Source organism: Manihot esculenta, chromosome 16 (genome assembly GCF_001659605.2).
Source record: "Manihot esculenta cultivar AM560-2 chromosome 16, M.esculenta_v8, whole genome shotgun sequence".
In the NCBI taxonomy this organism is placed as follows: Eukaryota; Viridiplantae; Streptophyta; class Magnoliopsida; order Malpighiales; family Euphorbiaceae; genus Manihot; species Manihot esculenta.
In genome coordinates this window covers 5,912,696-5,932,571 of record NC_035176.2, presented here as the reverse complement: position 1 = coordinate 5,932,571, position 19,876 = coordinate 5,912,696, and the positions used below count along the sequence as shown (strand labels likewise).

At 38.6% G+C, this 19,876-nt stretch overlaps 2 non-coding genes across 2 annotated transcripts; both read right to left on the bottom strand.

Moving 5' to 3' along the window:
* Nucleotides 1-869: 869 nt before the first annotated feature.
* On the bottom strand, nucleotides 870-951 carry TRNAS-GCU. The gene has a single exon. It is a non-coding gene; the product is annotated as a tRNA-Ser (tRNA).
* Nucleotides 952-18,628: 17,677 nt separating this feature from the next.
* TRNAS-GCU lies at nucleotides 18,629-18,710 on the bottom strand. Its single transcript has one exon. It is a non-coding gene; the product is annotated as a tRNA-Ser (tRNA).
* Between the last annotated feature and the right edge of the window lie 1,166 nt (nucleotides 18,711-19,876).

The window sequence follows — 19,876 nt, the reverse complement described above, 5'->3', positions numbered from 1 at the left end:
TAAAATTTATAATTTAAATAATTTTTAAAAATTTGAATTAAATATGAAAATTTTGAATTTTTTTATACAAATGGACCTAAATAAATGTATAAAATTTTGAGAATACTTGATTTGATTAATTAAACATTATAAACATTATAAAAGTAATTGAATTAAAATTTTACAAAATTTTTCATTCCAAATAAAGAGTTAGAGATAGACCACAAAATCAGTCTTGTTTAGCTGAAGTAAATAGACTAAACAAGAATAACTTTCTTAAAATAGTAAATATATCTCTTGTTGATTTGCACTATTAAATTAATTTTTTGAGAAATAAAATATTATATTTCTCTAATATAAAAAAAATAACTTACCTAATAAATTCTTGGTAAATTCTATTAAATTAATTCTCATTAAATTCAATGGAATTTACCAATTATTCTTCAATTTGCTATGCTTGAAATTATATTATAAATATTATTATTTTTTATAATTTAAAAGCAATATTACTTTTAAAAAAATTAATTTACATATCAAATATATTTATATTATACATTTTAAAAATATATTTTACATGAACCGAATAAGACCGCAAGATAAGAGTAAATCTTTTTGAGAAAAAAAATGATTTAGCAGAGTTTAATCAAATTAATTTATGATTTCTCTTATTTAAAAATACAGAAGTTAATAATATGTTTTTCAAATAATTTATTATTTAATCTTTCAATTTATTCAAATTATTAGTAACAAGTGAAATAGTTAAAATCCTTTTTGAAATATAAGAAATAAGTACTAAGTTGTTCATTTCAAAAAATTACATGGATTAAATATCAATTTTTTCAGAGAAATTTTCAGGGAAAAAATTGTGAAAGAAGAAAGAGGAAAAAAGCCGTGGCCTGTGAGATTCGAACTCACGCGGGGAAACCCCACTTACTTAGCAGGCAAGCGCCTTAACCACTCGGCCAAAGCCACGAGCAGGTTTGGCTGGTTATTATAGCTTTTCTAATACGTACAAATAAAAAAAAAGAATTTTAAAATTTGAGCTTATTATGTGATATCTTAATTTTAATTTGATGTTATTTTTTAAAAATTAAATAAATTTATTTTTAAATTTATTTAATATTTTATTATTACATTTGATAAATTAGATGACATTGTAATTTATCGTTTATAAATGTTATTTAAATTTATTAAACTTAATTGAAAGGAAAAATGAATCATTTATTACTTGATAAATTTTTCAAACTTAATAATGAATCATTTATTACATGATAAACTTGATAAGTTTTCTTCTTTTTTTAATGTAGAAATTTGCTATTTTTTGAAATTGAAAATGTTATTTAATAATTAAATATTATCTAAATTAAAATTTTTATTTTTTATTATTATTTATATATAAGTCAAAATATAAAAATTTATTTATTAACTTTAAAATTTAATATAATTATAAAAATTAAAAAGAACAACATATTATCTAATAGTTTTATATTAAAATTTTTTAGTATTATTTAATATTTAATTTAAATTTAAAATATAATCTTGTTATTTCATAATTTTATATTATCAAAATTATTTTTTTAAAATATTCAAATGTATTATTTTAATGCTTTCATGCCAAAAGTTTACTTTTTAATATTCATATATATCTTAAAATTTTATTTTTTAATATTAAATTAATTTAGATAATAAAATTATTATATATTTTAAAATTTAAATTCAATTATAAATATTATCAACTTTTTGCTTTAAAAAAAATATTATCCACTTTTATATTTATATTTAACATCACACGACAATCATCTAAAATAGGTAAAGAACTATCACCATAAGATAATCACGTGGCAAGTATCTGATAAATTAATACACAATTCTATTTACATAAAAAAAATTTTGGATGACCATAATACTCAGAACCGAGAGGAAAGAAGACCTGGGCGCTTCAAGACAGGTCGGCCTCAGATCAGTTTAGTTTGTCAGGACTCGCTCTCTCAACTATAGGGCGAGATTCTATAAAAAAATTATCGTTAATAGCTACAATTCAGTAAATCCCTTTACGCCTATAATCATGGGTGTAACGACCCGAAAATCGAACTGCTATCGACGCTAGGATCCAGATCGGTTTAAGGCCGCCGAGACCCATAGCAAGCCTAACATACATCCTGTATACCTGTTTAATCCCATACATGATCAACATTTACATAAAAACTTTAAACTTTCTTTCTTTCATTTACCAAGCTTAACCTGTGCATGCACAACTCATAATCATAAACATTAAACCCCACACTAGAGCCCTCATCAAATGCTCCAATGGGGTAACATATCATACATTAAGCTTGGTTTACATAAACATCATTAACACATTACATAGATCATGTATACGCAAAGGGATTAACCATACATGCTAGGGTCAAGCACAACTCTAAACCTCAATAAACATCATTACATTACATGACTGTTCAATACTATTCATTACATTGAAACGACCCGAAAATCGGACCGCTACCGGCGCTAGGATCCAGATCGGCTTAAGGCCGCCGGGACCCGTAGCAAGCCTGACATATAACCTGTAAACCTGTATAATCCCATACATGATCAACAATCATTCATAAAAATTAAAACTTCCTTTTACATCATACACCATACTCAATCTGTGCATGCACTAAACATAACATAACTTAAACATTAATCCCTCAGTGGGATCTCATCCTTGCCCAAGTGGGCGATACATCATAAGTTGAGTTGGTTAAACATAAACATCAATAACATTAAGATCATGTATCAACAAGGGATTACAATACTCATAGGGTCAAGCACAACTATGACCTCAATATACTTCATTACATAACATACTATAATCTCTTACATTACAAATCTATACTTCATTATACAATTTGTCATGTCCACATTCTAACTATTACATAAACATGTACTTCAAACTTTGGCTAACCTCCTGGTCTACCCTGTACCTGCACATCTGGGGTTAGGGGAGAGGGGTGAGCTACAAAGCCCAGTGAGCAGAATAGTAAAGCCTTTAAAACATATGATAACATGAAATGCATCACATCACAACTAATCATATCAAGGATGAACTTGTCACCATTTAGCCCTCTACATAATCCAATCATGCCAGGGGCGTAGTGCAGGCCACATCTGGTCTTTTCCTTATACATAACATAACATAACATACATGATCCATAGTGTCGGGGGCGTAGTGCAGGCCACATCCGGTCTTTCTCTTACATAGTGCCAGGGGCGTAGTGCAGGCCACATCTGGACTTCCATATCATATCATCACGACATAACATATGAGGGCTAACGGATCATTCAACATTCATCCACATCAACAACATATTATGCAATGCAACATATTCGTGATTTCTAATGCATACAACCTAAAATATCACATGGCATCCGTGATGCATGAACATGCTCAAAACTGATTTATTTATTTAAAAGCATAAGAGTCATTCCACTCACCTCTGGCTGAAGCTCTACTGACTCTGACTGAAGCAGTTGACTCACTGCTGAGGTCCTCGGTTCCTCGGGTCCAAACCTACACAGGTGGACTCAAATGAGGGACCAAACATACAAAAACATAACTCTAATATACTCCCCAAAAACCCCCTAAAACATCATGAAAACTCATAGAAATACATGCATGAAATGGCTGAACAGGGCACTTTCGGCGGCAGGTTCGGCGGCTGAAAGTCCCAGACAGATCCGAAAGTCCTCTTTCGGGGGCAAGCTTCGGCAGCCGAATGCTGCCTCCTCAAGGGGGTTCGGCGGCCGAAAGTTCCTTCGGCTGCCGAACCTGGTTTCTCCCAAATGGGCAGAAACTTGGCTCAAACGAGCCTCTTGCCTCCCCAAGCCTCAAATCATGCATAAACTTGTTCTAAAACATGCATATATATTATACATTACACCTAGGGGTCTCAAACTAGCATATACCCCAACTACAACACTTCAAACACACATCAACAACATACATTGTCCATGAATCACATAAAACCTAACATAGCTCAACTAACTTAAACATGCATTTCTACCCCATAAAACTTCATAAAACTTGTTTAGAACATACATTGAGCTCAAGATCGGCTCTTACCTCTTGAAGATCGAGAAAGAGACGACCAAAGCTCGGAGATCCAAGCAAATGAGCTCCTGAGTTTCCAAAGCTCCAAACTTGTTTAAAATGCTCAAAACTTGCAATGTGAGGTTAAAACTCAAGAAAAATGGAGGAGATTTGAAGAAAGAACACAAGATCTGGGGAGAGGGAGGTCGGAAGCTAGCTGTGGCCGGAAATGGGAGAAAGCTCCCCCATTTCGGCTAAGTGCCCCTTTTATAGGTGGCTGGCCAGGCCACGTTCGGGGGCCGAATGTGCCTCCGCATGCATGCCATGTTCGGTGGCCGAACTTGAGTTTCGGCGGCCGAACCTGGACTCCCCTTTTCTCATGCTTTCGGGGGCCTAACGTGCCTCCAAAACACATGCATGTTCGGCGGCCGAACTTGACTTTCGGCGGCCGAACCTGGGTTTTCCTCCAAAGACTTTTCATACAAAATTCATGTGAAAACATACTTAAAATTATTAAAAACATGAAAACATATCATAAAAACATACTTTTACCCTTCTAGAGGTTTCCGACATCCGAGATCCCACCGGACGGTAGGAATTCCGATACCGGAGTCTAGCCGGGTATTACATTCTCCCCCCCTTAAGAACATTCGTCCCCGAATGTTCCTCAACTAGGACATGCATAACATAAAACATAACATACATACATAACACATAGAACTCACAAAGAACTAACCTTAGAAAAGATAAGGGTATTGCTGGAGCATGGACTCTCGTGTCTCCCACGTGCACTCTTCCATATTGTGGTGGTTCCATAGGACTTTCACCATCGGGATTTCCTTGTTTCTTAGCTTTCTGATCTGGGTGTCTATGATCCGCACTGGCTGCTCAACATAGGTGAGATCCTCTTGGATCTCCACATCAGGCTCACTAAGAACCTTGCCCGGATCTGACACAAATTTCCTCAACATTGAAACATGGAAAACCGGATGGATTCTTGCCATTGAAGCAGGCAAATCTAGCTTGTACGACACATTCCCAATCTTCTGCAAGATTTCAAAGGGTCCGATGTATCGCGGAGCTAGTTTACCTTTCTTCCCAAAGCGAACCACTCCTTTCATTGGAGACACCTTGAGCAATACCAGATCCCCCTCCTGAAACTCTACCTGTCTTCTGCGGATGTCTGCATAACTCTTCTGTCTGCTTGCAGCAGTTTTGATTCTCTCTCTGATTATGGGTACTACCCTGCTGGTTATCTCTACTAGCTCAGGCCCTTCCAAGGCCTTTTCTCTAACTTCCTCCCAGCAAACAGGTGACCTGCACTTCCTTCCATATAAAGCTTCATATGGAGCCATCCTGATGCTAGCATGGTGGCTGTTATTGTAGGCAAACTCCACCAAAGGTAGATGCTGCCTCCAAGAACCGCCAAAGTCTAGCACACACATTCTCAGCATATCTTCTATGGTTTGGATGGTCCTCTCTGACTGTCCGTCTGTCTGTGGATGGAAGGCAGTGCTGAAATCCAATCTGGTACCCATGGCATCCTGCAGACTCCGCCAAAACCTGGAGGTGAACTGGGGTCCTCTATCTGACACTATAGAAACAGGAACCCCATGCAACCTGACGATCTCATCTACATATACCTGCGCCAACTTGTCCACAGAGTAGCCACTCCTGACAGGGATGAAGTGAGCAGATTTGGTGAGTCTGTCCACAATCACCCATATGGAGTCCACTCTGTTGGACGCCACCGGTAACCCCACTACGAAGTCCATAGCTATATTCTCCCATTTCCACTCTGGAATAGGTAGCGGGTTAAGCATTCTAGCCGGCTTCTGATGTTCCAGCTTCACCCTCTGACATACTTCGCAGGCGGACACAAACTGTGCCACTTCTTTCTTCATCGCTGGCCACCAATAAACCTTCTTCAAATTCTGATACATCTTGGTGGCTCCGGGGTGAGCGCTGTATCTTGCATTATGAGCCTCCCTCATAATGTCTCCTTTTAGCCCTATGTCATCTGGTACACACAATCGACTCCCATAGCGGAGGATCCCCTTACTGTCAAATCTGAACTCACTGTCTTTGCCTGACTGAACAGTCCTGGCAATCTTTACTAACTCTGGGTCCTCATGCTGTTTCTGAGCCACTTGCTCCAAAAACACGGGTGTCACTTTCATCTGAGCAACCAAGGCACCTGTACCAGACAACTCCAACTGTAGACCTTCATCAATGAGCTTGTAAAACTCCTTCACCACTGGTCTCCTCTCTGCCGTGATGTGGGATAGACTGCCTAGTGACTTCCGGCTTAGGGCGTCTGCCACGACATTCGCCTTACCCGGATGATACTGAATCTTGCAATCATAGTCACTCAGCAGCTCTACCCATCTCCTCTGTCTCAAGTTCAAGTCTCTTTGACTCAGGATGTATTGCAGGCTTTTATGATCTGTGAAGATCTCACATTTTACCCCATAGAGGTAGTGCCTCCACATCTTGAGTGCAAAGATTACTGCTGCCATCTCAAGGTCATGTGTGGGGTAATTCAACTCATGCTTCTTTAGCTGCCTAGAAGCATAAGCAATCACCCTCTCATTCTGCATCAGTACGCAACCCAGTCCCACACGGGACGCATCACAAAAGACTGTAAAGTCCTCATCACTAGATGGCAGAGCTAAAACTGGTGCTGAAGTCAACCTCTTCTTAAGCTCTTCGAAACTCTCTTCGCACTGGTCGGTCCACAGAAACTTCTGATTCTTCCTGGTTAGTCTGGTCAGAGGAGCTGCTATTTTCGAGAAGTCCTGAACGAACCTCCTGTAGTAACCTGCCAAACCCAAGAAACTCCTGATCTCCGTCACTGAAGTGGGTCTAGGCCAGTTATCCACAGTTTCTGTCTTCTTGGGGTCTACCTCTATCCCATTCTCTGACACTACATGCCCCAAGAACGAGATGCTCCTCAGCCAGAACTCACACTTAGAGAACTTGGCATACAAGCCATGTTCCCTCAAGGTCTGCAAAACCAACCGCAGATGATGGGCATGCTCCTCTACATTCCTGGAATACACTAGGATATCATCTATGAAGACGATAACAAAGTGATCCAGGTACTGGCTAAACACTCTGTTCATGAGGTCCATGAATGCTGCAGGGGCGTTAGTTAACCCGAACGGCATTACAAGGAACTCAAAATGCCCATATCTGGTCCTGAAAGCCGTCTTTGGCACATCCTCATCTCTGATCCTCAGCTGATGGTACCCAGATCTCAGATCTATTTTGGAGAAACATCCCGCTCCTGCTAGCTGGTCGAATAGATCGTCGATCCTTGGCAAAGGGTACTTGTTCTTAGTAGTGACTTTGTTCAACTGCCTGTAGTCGATACAAAGTCTAAGGGATCCATCCTTCTTTCTCACAAATAAAACCGGAGCACCCCAGGGTGAGGTACTCGGTCGGATGAAGCCCTTGCCTACCAACTCTTGCAACTGTTCTTTCAATTCCTTCAACTCGGCTGGAGCCATCCTGTAGGGAGGGATAGAGATCGGTAGGGTTCCAGGCATCAATTCTATCTCGAACTCTATCTCCCTAGCAGGTGGTAAACCTGGCAGCTCGTCTGGGAAGACGTCTAGAAACTCTCTAACCACTGGCACTGAGGCGGGCTCTCTGACCTGACTACTAAGCTCTCTCACATGAGCCAAATACCCCTGGCATCCCCTCCTAAGCAACCTACGAGCCTGAAGAGCTGATATCAGACCTCTAGGTGTACCCCTCCTGTCTCCTCTGAAGACAACCTCAGACCCATCCTGACCTCTGAACCTGATTACCTTATCCCTGCAGTCCAAGGTAGCACCATTGGTAGATAACCAGTCCATCCCTAGAATGACGTCAAAATCTGTCAAGTCTAGAACCACAAGGTCGGCGGACATGCATCTTCCCTCAACAAACACAGGACTACACTGGCAGACTGACTCTGCCACTGATGGATCACACTTGGGTCCACTGACCCAGAGAGGACACTCTAACTCAGAGATCATCAACCCTAACCTCTGGACGGCTCTCGGTGTAACAAAAGAATGAGATGCACCAGGGTCCATTAAGGCATACACATCTGAACAACCAATGACTAAGTTACCTGCCACCACGGTGTTAGATGCATCTGCCTCCTGCTGAGTCATCGTGAAGATCCGTGCTGGAGCTGATGGACCTTCACCTCTGAACCCTGCTGAAGAAGAGGCTGCCCCTCTCCTTCTGCCTCTGCCACTGGCCTGCGTCATGGCTGGAGCTGCTGGCTGCGCTACACTGCCTGAAGCTGTCTGCTGGGACTGAGCCATCGGGGCTGCTCTTGGACATTCTCGAGACATATGCCCCTCCTGACCGCATCTGTAACAGGCTGTCGTCCCAAACCGACATACTCCTCTGTGTGGCTTACCACACCTTGCACAAACTGCATTATCCGCACCAGAGCTTGAGCCACTCCCTAGTCCCAGACTGGACTTAACCTTGTTCCAGAACTTGTTCTTCTTAGACTTCCTAGGACCTCTGTCCCACTTCTTGTTACCTGAAGTTACTGCATTGATAGAAGAAGAGCCTGGGGTCTTAGAACCAGAAGGCTGTGCCACTGACTGTTTAACTGTCCCCTGAACGATGGCACTGGCCTCCATTTTCCGGGCCATATCCACTATGGCATGAAAGCTCTCCCTATCTGCTGACTGGATCAAAGAGGAATATCTGGAGTGGAGTTTCATGATATACCTCCTTGACCTTTTCTGGTCTGAGTCAAGGCTTTGCCCTGCAAAAGGCAATAGCTCCAAAAATCTGTCTGTGAACTCTTCTACACCCATCTCATCAGTCTGCCTCAACTGCTCAAACTCTATCATCTTCAGCTCCCTTGAACTATCTGGGAAAGCCCATCCTGCAAACTCGTTTGCAAATTCTTCCCAAGACATGCTATCCACTTTCGGGTTCACATAATTCTTGAACCACTCTCGTGCCTTCTTGCACTTAAGTGTGAACCCAGCCATCTGAATGGCTCTACTATCATCAGCCCCAATCTCATCTGTGATCACCTTGACCCTCTCCAGATACACAAACGGGTCATCCCCTTTTTCATACTGGGGAGCACCCAACTTCATATAGTCAGTCATCTTGACCTTGCTCCCACTGGCTGAGCTAGGTCTAGAAGGTTGGGTAGCTGGGGCTGCTGGTTCTGCTGGAGGAGGAGGAGGTGCAGCATCCCCTGGGATAGGGTTTGCTGGATTTGGATAGTAAGGTGGGGGTGGATACATTGGATATTGTGAATATAGTGGATAATATGGTGGGTATGGCATCTGTGTGGGATAAGGGCTAAAGCTGTGGTAATCCGATGTGCCTCCCATCGAATACCCAGGGTTTTGTGAGAAGGGTGGGTAGTAAGGTGGCTGAACAAATCCCGAGGCCTGAGTGCCTTCTTAGGATTCTCCCATTCCTTCTTCTGACATACTGACTCCCAGACTGCCATCCCTCCTCTGCTCTACATCCATATCATCCCCCATATCCTCTGATGCTCCTCCCTGAACTGTTCCTCTGACTGATTTGCTTCTACCCAGATCCAAAGACCTTCTAGGGTCTCTTACTGTTCTGTCCCTGTTGGACCTGCTTGACATTGCCCTAGGCAATGTAGGAGGACGGGCACTCATGCCCTCATCCTCTGGTGGCACTCCAGTCAATCGTGCAGATCGACGAGTTCCTCTCATTCTGTTTTCTGAAAGGTAGCACATAACAAGCAAACATTAGCATCATATGGTTCATGTGGGCACACATGAACCCTCATCACATACATCACATATCATTAATGCACATGCATATAATCATGGCATTTCACATCATCATGTAAGACAGGACTCTACATCCTATCCTAGTGGACATGACCTTTCCTATTGTGCTTGACCTTCTATAACATCTATGAGCCCGACACTCTAGGTCCGACCATATGAACCTAGGGCTCTGATACCATTCTGAAACGACCCGAAAATCGGACCGCTACCGGCGCTAGGATCCAGATCGGCTTAAGGCCGCCGGGACCCGTAGCAAGCCTGACATATAACCTGTAAACCTGTATAATCCCATACATGATCAACAATCATTCATAAAAATTAAAACTTTCCTTTACATCATACACCATACTCAACCTGTGCATGCACTAAACATAACATAACTTAAACATTAATCCCTCAGTGAGATCTCATCCTTGCCCAAGTGGGCGATACATCATAAGTTGAGTTGGTTAAACATAAACATCAATAACATTAAGATCATGTATCAACAAGGGATTACAATACTCATAGGGTCAAGCACAACTATGACCTCAATATACTTCATTACATAACATACTATAATCTCTTACATTACAAATCTATACTTCATTATACAATTTGTCATGTCCACATTCTAACTATTACATAAACATGTACTTCAAACTTTGGCTAACCTCCTGGTCTACCCTGTACCTGCACATCTGGGGTTAGGGGAGAGGGGTGAGCTACAAAGCCCAGTGAGCAGAATAGTAAAGCCTTTAAAACATATGATAACATGAAATGCATCACATCACAACTAATCATATCAAGGATGAACTTGTCACCATTTAGCCCTCTACATAATCCAATCATGCCAGGGGCGTAGTGCAGGCCACATCTGGTCTTTCCCTTATACATAACATAACATAACATACATGATCCATAGTGCCGGGGGCGTAGTGCAGGCCACATCCGGTCTTTCTCTTACATAGTGCCAGGGGCGTAGTGCAGGCCACATCTGGACTTCCATATCATATCATCACGACATAACATATGAGGGCTAACGGATCATTCAACATTCATCCACATCAACAACATATTATGCAATGCAACATATTCGTGATTTCTAATGCATACAACCTAAAATATCACATGGCATCCGTGATGCATGAACATGCTCAAAACTGATTTATTTATTTAAAAGCATAAGAGTCATTCCACTCACCTCTGGCTGAAGCTCTACTGACTCTGACTGAAGCAGTTGACTCACTGCTGAGGTCCTCGGTTCCTCGGGTCCAAACCTACACAGGTGGACTCAAATGAGGGACCAAACATACAAAAACATAACTCTAATATACTCCCCAAAAACCCCCTAAAACATCATGAAAACTCATAGAAATACATGCATGAAATGGCTGAACAGGGCACTTTCGGCGGCAGGTTCGGCGGCCGAAAGTCCCAGACAGATCCGAAAGTCAGGCACTTTCGGCGGTACCTTCGGCGGCCGAAAGTCCCAGACAGATCCGAAAGTCCTCTTTCGGGGGCAAGCTTCGGCAGCCGAATGCTACCTCCTCAAGGGGGTTCGGCGGCCGAAAGTTCCTTCGGCTGCCGAACCTGGTTTCTCCCAAATGGGCAGAAACTTGGCTCAAACGAGCCTCTTGCCTCCCCAAGCCTCAAATCATGCATAAACTTGTTCTAAAACATGCATATATATCATACATTACACCTAGGGGTCTCAAACTAGCATATACCCCAACTACAACACTTCAAACACACATCAACAACATACATTGTCCATGAATCACATAAAACCTAACATAGCTCAACTAACTTAAACATGCATTTCTACCCCATAAAACTTCATAAAACTTGTTTAGAACATACATTGAGCTCAAGATCGGCTCTTACCTCTTGAAGATCGAGAAAGAGACGACCAAAGCTCGGAGATCCAAGCAAATGAGCTCCTGAGTTTCCAAAGCTCCAAACTTGTTTAAAATGCTCAAAACTTGCAATGTGAGGTTAAAACTCAAGAAAAATGGAGGAGATTTGAAGAAAGAACACAAGATCTGGGGAGAGGGAGGTCGGAAGCTAGCTGTGGCCGGAAATGGGAGAAAGCTCCCCCATTTCGGCTAAGTGCCCCTTTTATAGGTGGCTGGCCAGGCCACGTTCGGGGGCCGAATGTGCCTCCGCATGCATGCCATGTTCGGCGGCTGAACTTAAGTTTCGGCGGCCGAACCTGGACTCCCCTTTTCTCATGCTTTCGGGGGCCTAACGTGCCTCCAAAACACATGCATGTTCAGCGGCCGAACTTGACTTTCGGCGGCCGAACCTGGGTTTTCCTCCAGAGACTTTTCATACAAAATTCATGTGAAAACATACTTAAAATTATTAAAAACATGAAAACATATCATAAAAACATACTTTTACCCTTCTAGAGGTTTCCGACATCCGAGATCCCACCGGACGGTAGGAATTCCGATACCGGAGTCTAGCCGGGTATTACATTCTCCCCCCCTTAAGAACATTCGTCCCCGAATGTTCCTCAACTAGGACATGCATAACATAAAACATAACATACATACATAACACATAGAACTCACAAAGAACTAACCTTAGAAAAGATAAGGGTATTGCTGGAGCATGGACTCTCGTGTCTCCCACGTGCACTCTTCCATATTGTGGTGGTTCCATAGGACTTTCACCATCGGGATTTCCTTGTTTCTTAGCTTTCTGATCTGGGTGTCTATGATCCGCACTGGCTGCTCAACATAGGTGAGATCCTCTTGGATCTCCACATCAGGCTCACTAAGAACCTTGCCCGGATCTGACACAAATTTCCTCAACATTGAAACATGGAAAACCGGATGGATTCTTGCCATTGAAGCAGGCAAATCTAGCTTGTACGACACATTCCCAATCTTCTGCAAGATTTCAAAGGGTCCGATGTATCGCGGAGCTAGTTTACCTTTCTTCCCAAAGCGAACCACTCCACTTTCGGGGCAGGGTTCGGCAGCCGAAAGCTTGCCTCCACAGGCAGGTTCGGCGGCCAAAAGTCCCTTCGGTTGCCGAACCTAAGTTCTTCCAAAGTGGCAGAACTCAGCCATTCAATGCACATTTGCCTCCCAAACCAATCCAACATGCATTTAGCTATTTTACAGCATGCATACACAAGCAAATAAGCATATAGGGGCCTCAAACTATCCTAAACCCCAACACAAACATAAAAAGCAACTCAAACAACATACATTACTCATAAACTCAACATTTACCCTAACAACAAACAACTAACTTAAACATGCATTTCTACCCCATGAATCTTCAAGAAACTTAGTCAAAACCTGAAAAGAGCTGAGGATCTACTCTTACCTCTTGAAGATTGAGAGGAGAGGCGATCCAACTCGGAGGTGGGAGAGATTTAGCTCCTTGGGCCTCCAAACTCCAAAAACTTGTTCTAAGCTCACAAATCTTCAAAAATCAAGTAAGCGCTTGTTAACACTTGAAAGATTTGAGGAAAAATCATCAAAATCAACCACGGGAGGGCATGGACTCACCGTTGGCCGAAAATAGGGGAGAAAGCTCGCCCATTTTCGGCCATGGGTCCTTTTATAGGTGGCTAGCCAGGCCACCTTCGGAAGCCGAAGGCGACTCCAAAACACATGCATGTTCGGCGGCCGAACATGAGGTTTGGCGGCCGAACATGAGCCACATTCGGAAGCCTAACGTGCCCCCCTAAACTATCCCACGTTCGGCGGCCGAACATGAGCCACATTCGGAAGCCGAACCTGGAAATGCCTCCACGGTCTTTTTCATTTAAAACCCAATTTCTTTCTTACTTAAAACCATAAAATACATTAAAACATTTTATGAAAACATGATTTTACCCTTCTAGAGGTTTCCGACAATCGAGATTCCACCGGACGGTAGGAATTCCGATACCGGAGTCTAGCCGGGTATTACAATGGGATTCTTGACCAATTAACTCGGCGAGATCCCTTACCAAAAAACCGTCCACATATTCATCACATTATCAGGAAATGTTATATTTATTCCCACCTTCTTACGGTATAAAAGGAATGATCACAGAGGTAGATGTATGCAATTCTCTAGCACAAATACTCTCAAGTTCTTTATTTACTCTATTCTCTAATTTACTGACTTGAACGCCAGATTGGCTACTATAGCCACCCATCATCTCACTTTATCTGTCTTGCACGGGTTAGCCATGAGAAGAGAATAGAGTGATAAAGAAGCTAGATCGTTCACTTCCGGCATTTCAATAGGAGCCATGAGAAGAGCAGTTACGTACCTCTAAATGGAGAATGGGGATAACAAAAGGAGGGAGAGTGAATTAGCAGAGACGATGCAAGAACAAGAGCAACAAGAGAGAAGTGAAATTCAAAATTAGAAAAGAAGAGAGAAGCGACACTTATCGAAACCCTTTCCTCGAGTCAAATAAAAGTAATGAAGACCTCAAAATTTACTCTTTTAATTAATCGGTCTCGGACTGTCAAGACTTGCTACAACCCAAATTTTAAAGGGGTCTGAGACAATCTAATACAGGCCTACAATGCGTTGTATGCGATAAAGCTCAAACCTCTAAGGTCCGATCTCACGGACTGGATAAAGTTCAAAGGAGCCCAACCAATGACAGTGCAAACGAGCCCAACCAATGACCGCATGAAAATAAAGTTCTGAATAATAGGGATCGTATCCAAATGAGATCAAGAAAAATTAAATAGGTGCCTTATGAGAAACAATATCTCGTAGTCATGACAGGCTGCCTGCATGAAGATAACAAACGGATAAAGATATAGGACAGAGTGCACGTCGGAAAAGGACAAGAAAATTGAAATAAAAAAAAAAAGGAAATATAAGGACTAAACTCACTAAAAACGCACTTGAACTTAAATTCATATTTTGATCTCAATCATCAAAATGTCTATCCTCATATTAGTAAGACACGCTTCTCATTTAAATTTTAAAATTAGATATAATTATAATAAACTTTACAATTTAAATAATTTTTAAAGATTTGAATTAAATATAAAAAAAATTTTGAATTTTTTTATACAAATGAACCTAAATAAATTTATAAAATTTTGAGAATACTTGATTTGATTAATTAACATTAAATGCACAAATTTATGTTGCATTCGTTATCGTTGTTATTTTTTGTTTTTATTTTTTATTTAATAAAAAATATATAAATTGTTGGTATGATAATTAAAAAATATTTTTAAAATTAAAAATAAAAAACTAAAAATCATAAATATTAATTTTCTTGTTATAAATTTTATTAAATCATTATTTCTCTTTACAACTTTATTAGATTATCATTAAGAAATTCAAGATTTTTCAATTTAAATTCATTTCTTTATTTATAAATACAAATTTATTTAATTAATTTATAAAATTTATTTTTATTTTATTATTAAAAGAAAATTTAGTGTTTAGTATCTATAACATAAAAAAACTTATTGACTTATACTTCAATTTTAAAAAATGAATTAAAATATTATTGAAATTTAAAAAATTTATTAATTAATTTTTTTATTAATTTTAATTATTAAATATTTTATTAATTAATCTTTGTATTATAAAAAATTTATTAGTTTGTATCTCAGTTATTAAAAATATACCAATTAATTATTTTATTAGTTTTACTCATTAAATATTTTATTAGTTTCTCTAATAAGAAAAAATTAATTAGTTGGTCTCTCAATTTTATAAAAATTTTTACTAATTAATTCATTTGTATTATGAGAATTTTATTTTTTTTTTTAAAATACTTAACGATTAAAATTGGTGGACAGATTAATTAATAGATTTTTTAGAATTTTAGAAATATTTTAATATTTTTTTAAAATTAATAGATTATTTAATAAATTTTTTATATTATAAATATTAAATAATAATTTTTTATTTTTTTTATAATATTTAACTATTAAAATTAATGAAATTTAAAACACGTTTTAATGTATTATTTTTAAAATTGAGATATTAATTGATAAAATTTTTTATATTATAAAAATTAAATAATTTTTTAAAACAAACCTTTTAAAATTTGAGAGACGTTTTATTATAATAACATATATTTTACCATTTATAACATTATTTATATTCTTATTTTATTTATTAAATATCATATTTAAAAAATATTTTAATTCTTATTTTTATATAAAAATTTATAAACTTACTTTTATATAAATAGTTTTTAAAAAATCATTTTTAAAACGTAAATAATAAAAACTAAAATTTTTTCTATTTCAAAAAAAACAGAAATTTTATAGTATTACTGATCATATATATATTTGAAATGAAGATAAAGGATTGCGGACGTATAACATGAAACCTCTCAAATGTTTTTAAGAAAGTATAACTTGAAATCTTCTAAATTTTTTAAAATAAATTTATCACTAGATTAAATATATAAGTAGTCCATATATATATATATAATTATTAACTATATTTAGGGGTGAGCACTGCTCGGTTTGAACCGAAATAACCGACCGAACCGATTTAATTTAATAATTTGGTTCGGTTTTAAAATAAAATCGGTTCGGTTCGGTTTTAATTTTTAAAAATTTCGAGTTGGTCGGTTCGGTTCGGTTTTGGAGTCAAAATAGTTCGGTCGAACCGAACCGACCGAATTTAATCTTAAACGCAGCGTTTTATTACAGGGTTATATCACTTCAGTTCACTTCCCATCCCACGTTCTTCTTCACGCGGCGCACACGATACCTTCATCTCTCTCAGACCAAATCCCTAATCTCCATCCTTCGCGTCTTCATCTCTCTTCAGTCCCGTAGCCACAGCCACCCACCCCAGTCGCCAGTCCCACAACCACCCACCGGCCACCCACCTTGCCACCCACTCGCCAAAGCCAGTCTCTTCTCTCCATCCGTTGCCGCTTCAGTCCCGTAGCTATAGCCACCCACCCACCCAATCGCCAGTCCCACAGCCACCCACCGGCCACCCACCCTGCCACCCACTCGCCAAAGCCAGAGTCTCTTCTCTCCATCCTTCGCGTGTCTCTCTCACGGCCATCGCTCGCGTCTCTCTCTCGTAGCCGTCGCTCGCGTCTCTCTCTCGTAGCCGTCGCTCGCGTCTCTCTGTCGTAGCCGTCGCTCGCGTCTCTCTGTCGTAGCCGTCGCTCGTGAGACTCTTTTCACTGTAAGTTTTGATATTGTTTTGATATTGTTTTGATGTTGTTTTGATAAGCCAACAGTGGCAGATGATTCCAAGCAACCCATGTGGAATTCTTCCCTTTATTTTCCACTGATCTCCTATTCGTTTCTCTGCTGCAACTCTAGTTTTCAGGCACTTTTTATGAGAAAATTCTGCCTAAGTTTTGTTGGATTTTAGTTTAGAATCATGTGGGAGTCTGAGAGTGAATCTGTTGTTGGTCGAGATTATGGTAATGGAGTTCTTAGCTCAAGCAAGCATGGCGTCAAGATCGATGGGTTTGAGCTTAGGGGCCAGTCATGGTGTGTTTGCTAAATGAAATTAAAAGTTCTGTTCTTTGTCAAGTTTTGGTTTGTTTTTGCTAATAGTTTAGCTTCTAATCATTCTTCTGTCAGGTATGTTGCAATTGATATTCCAAGTGATCTTTTAGTTCAAATTGGAGTTGTATATTTCCACTTGCATAAAGTAGTCATTTTACTTCTCTCAAGCTCCAAATTCAAACTTCAATGGCAGAAAAATTAGTTCTTGATTTATATTGACTACCCATTTTCTCCATTTCTGTTATTGCACAAGTATCCTCTGCTTTCTCGGTGTGGAAAAATGAACAATGAACAGATTAATATATGAATCACGCGACCCAGATTTAGAAATTGTTGGTTAATTTGGATTTTATGATTAATTGATTGGATTTTATGATTAATTAAATATATTAGGTTTAAATCAATTCTTATTAGGCTTAAATTATAATATAATTCAATGAAATTAGAAAAAAAAGCTCAAAAACCGATTTCGAACCGAACCGAACCAGTTCGGTTCGGTTCGATTCGGTTTTCTGTCTTATTTGGTTCGGTTCGGTTTATATTTTGGAACAATTCGATTAAATCGGTTTTGGCCGATTTGATTCGGTACCGAACCGAACCGACCCGACCGATGCACACCCCCTAACTATATTACATATATTAATAAAATTTAATTTAATAAAATTAAAAATAAAATAAATTAAAATAATTATAATTATTTTTTTAAAAAAATACTTTTTTTCATTTAAACCGCCTAATTAGATTTAAAATAATATAATTTTATTATAAAAAATAAAGAAAATAAAATAAATTCGCAATATATCATAAAAACAATAAAAGGTCATTTAATTAGAGTTTATTTCTCATGAAAAACTTGTAATAAAACTTTTAAAATCTCTATTGCGAATTTTTTTTTTTAAGTTTGAAAATTGTAATAGTAAAAATATATTTTATTTAATTTATTTAGTATATATTTTATATAAAAATATTATATAATATTATAAATATTTGATATTATTTAAAAGTTGTAATATAAAATTTATTAATTTAGTGTCAGTAATATTAATATTATAATAAAAATATTTAATCGTAAGTGAAATTTAAATTTTATTATAAAAATTAAAATTGAAGAGATATAAAAATTGAAATAAAAATTAAATCCGATCTAAAAATACCATATTTACATAAATTTAGATTTAGATTTCAAAAATTTCAAGAAACTGAAACTGCACACCCCACAAATAAATACTAAGTTGTTAATTTCAAAAAATCATATGGATTAAATATCAAATTTTTCAGGAAAAAAATGTGAAAAAGAAAAAGTAAAAATTCGTGGCCTGTGAGATTCGAACTCACGCGGGGAAACCCCACTTACTTAGCAGGCAAGCGCCTTAACCACTCGGCCAAAGCCACGAGACGTTGAAAGCTGTTCCTTTTGTTTTTCTAATAAAATCAGCAAGAACTCTTCCAAATAAGAAAATAAAAAAAATTCAGCAAGAACATATTTCAGATCAGCAGGACCCTTTCTACATCAAAACTCCTTAATCACATCCTAAACTTACAAGGAAAAAAGAAAGAAAGTAAAATTAAATACTAGCCTAAGAGACAATGTCCTAACTTGTAAGAGTTAGACCAAGACCAAGCTCACCACCTTGAACCGAAACTAACATTTTCATCTGACAGTGCAAGCGACAGCATAAGCCCAAGACTTGAGATGCTCTTTCATGGCCATCCCATCAGTTAAAAGTGGCATCTTTACGCTCCCAATTCCAGACATCTCCTTATAACCATCAAACTCCCAATCCCAAATATCTCTCTCGTCAATGCCCAACTCAAGTTCCCCCAGCACCTTTCTCTTCCTCTTGCTCTTTCTCTTTCTCCTCCCACTTCTCGCCTCCTCTTTCTTCGTCGCCTTGAAAGCTTCCATTTCCGCTTCCTGCACTTGCACAGTCACTGGCTCAATTTCTGCACTAAATTCACATCTGGTGCATCCGGAGGAGCCAATCTCTGGATTTCCCGACTCGTTTTGCTGGGTCTGGAAAATTGGCTTGGAGGGTTCTGTTGGAGGATCAGCCATTGGCTTAGGTTTTCTCCACAACACACTGGAGAAGAACCACAGAGAGTCCAAGCTCTCCAAAATCCCAGACCCTTCCATGAGAAAAACAAAACCTCCCCCTCCACAAGAATCTATAAATAGTGAAGGAATTGAAGCGGCATAAAACAAAACAAAGAGAATATAGTAAATTCATTATTACGGGAAGAGAGAGACGATGGCAAGCCTAAGCTATTTTTCTACGCCTTCTGTTTTTGGACGGACGCCATTGATAAAGTGAAAAGGAATTTGAGTTCAATATTTTACCCCTTCTTTTGTTATATTTGTAGCAAATTTACAAGGGTAGTTTTGGTATTTTGAAAAACTGAATACAGTGGGCGGAACATGGGACAGAGCAAAAAGGCTCGCCCAACGGTCTGAAACAACGTGGCTAGAACCTGCCAGTAATTATTATTAGACAGAATTATTTAAATTAAATAATGTAAAATATAATTTAATTACATTTAATTCTTACTGTTAACTTCAA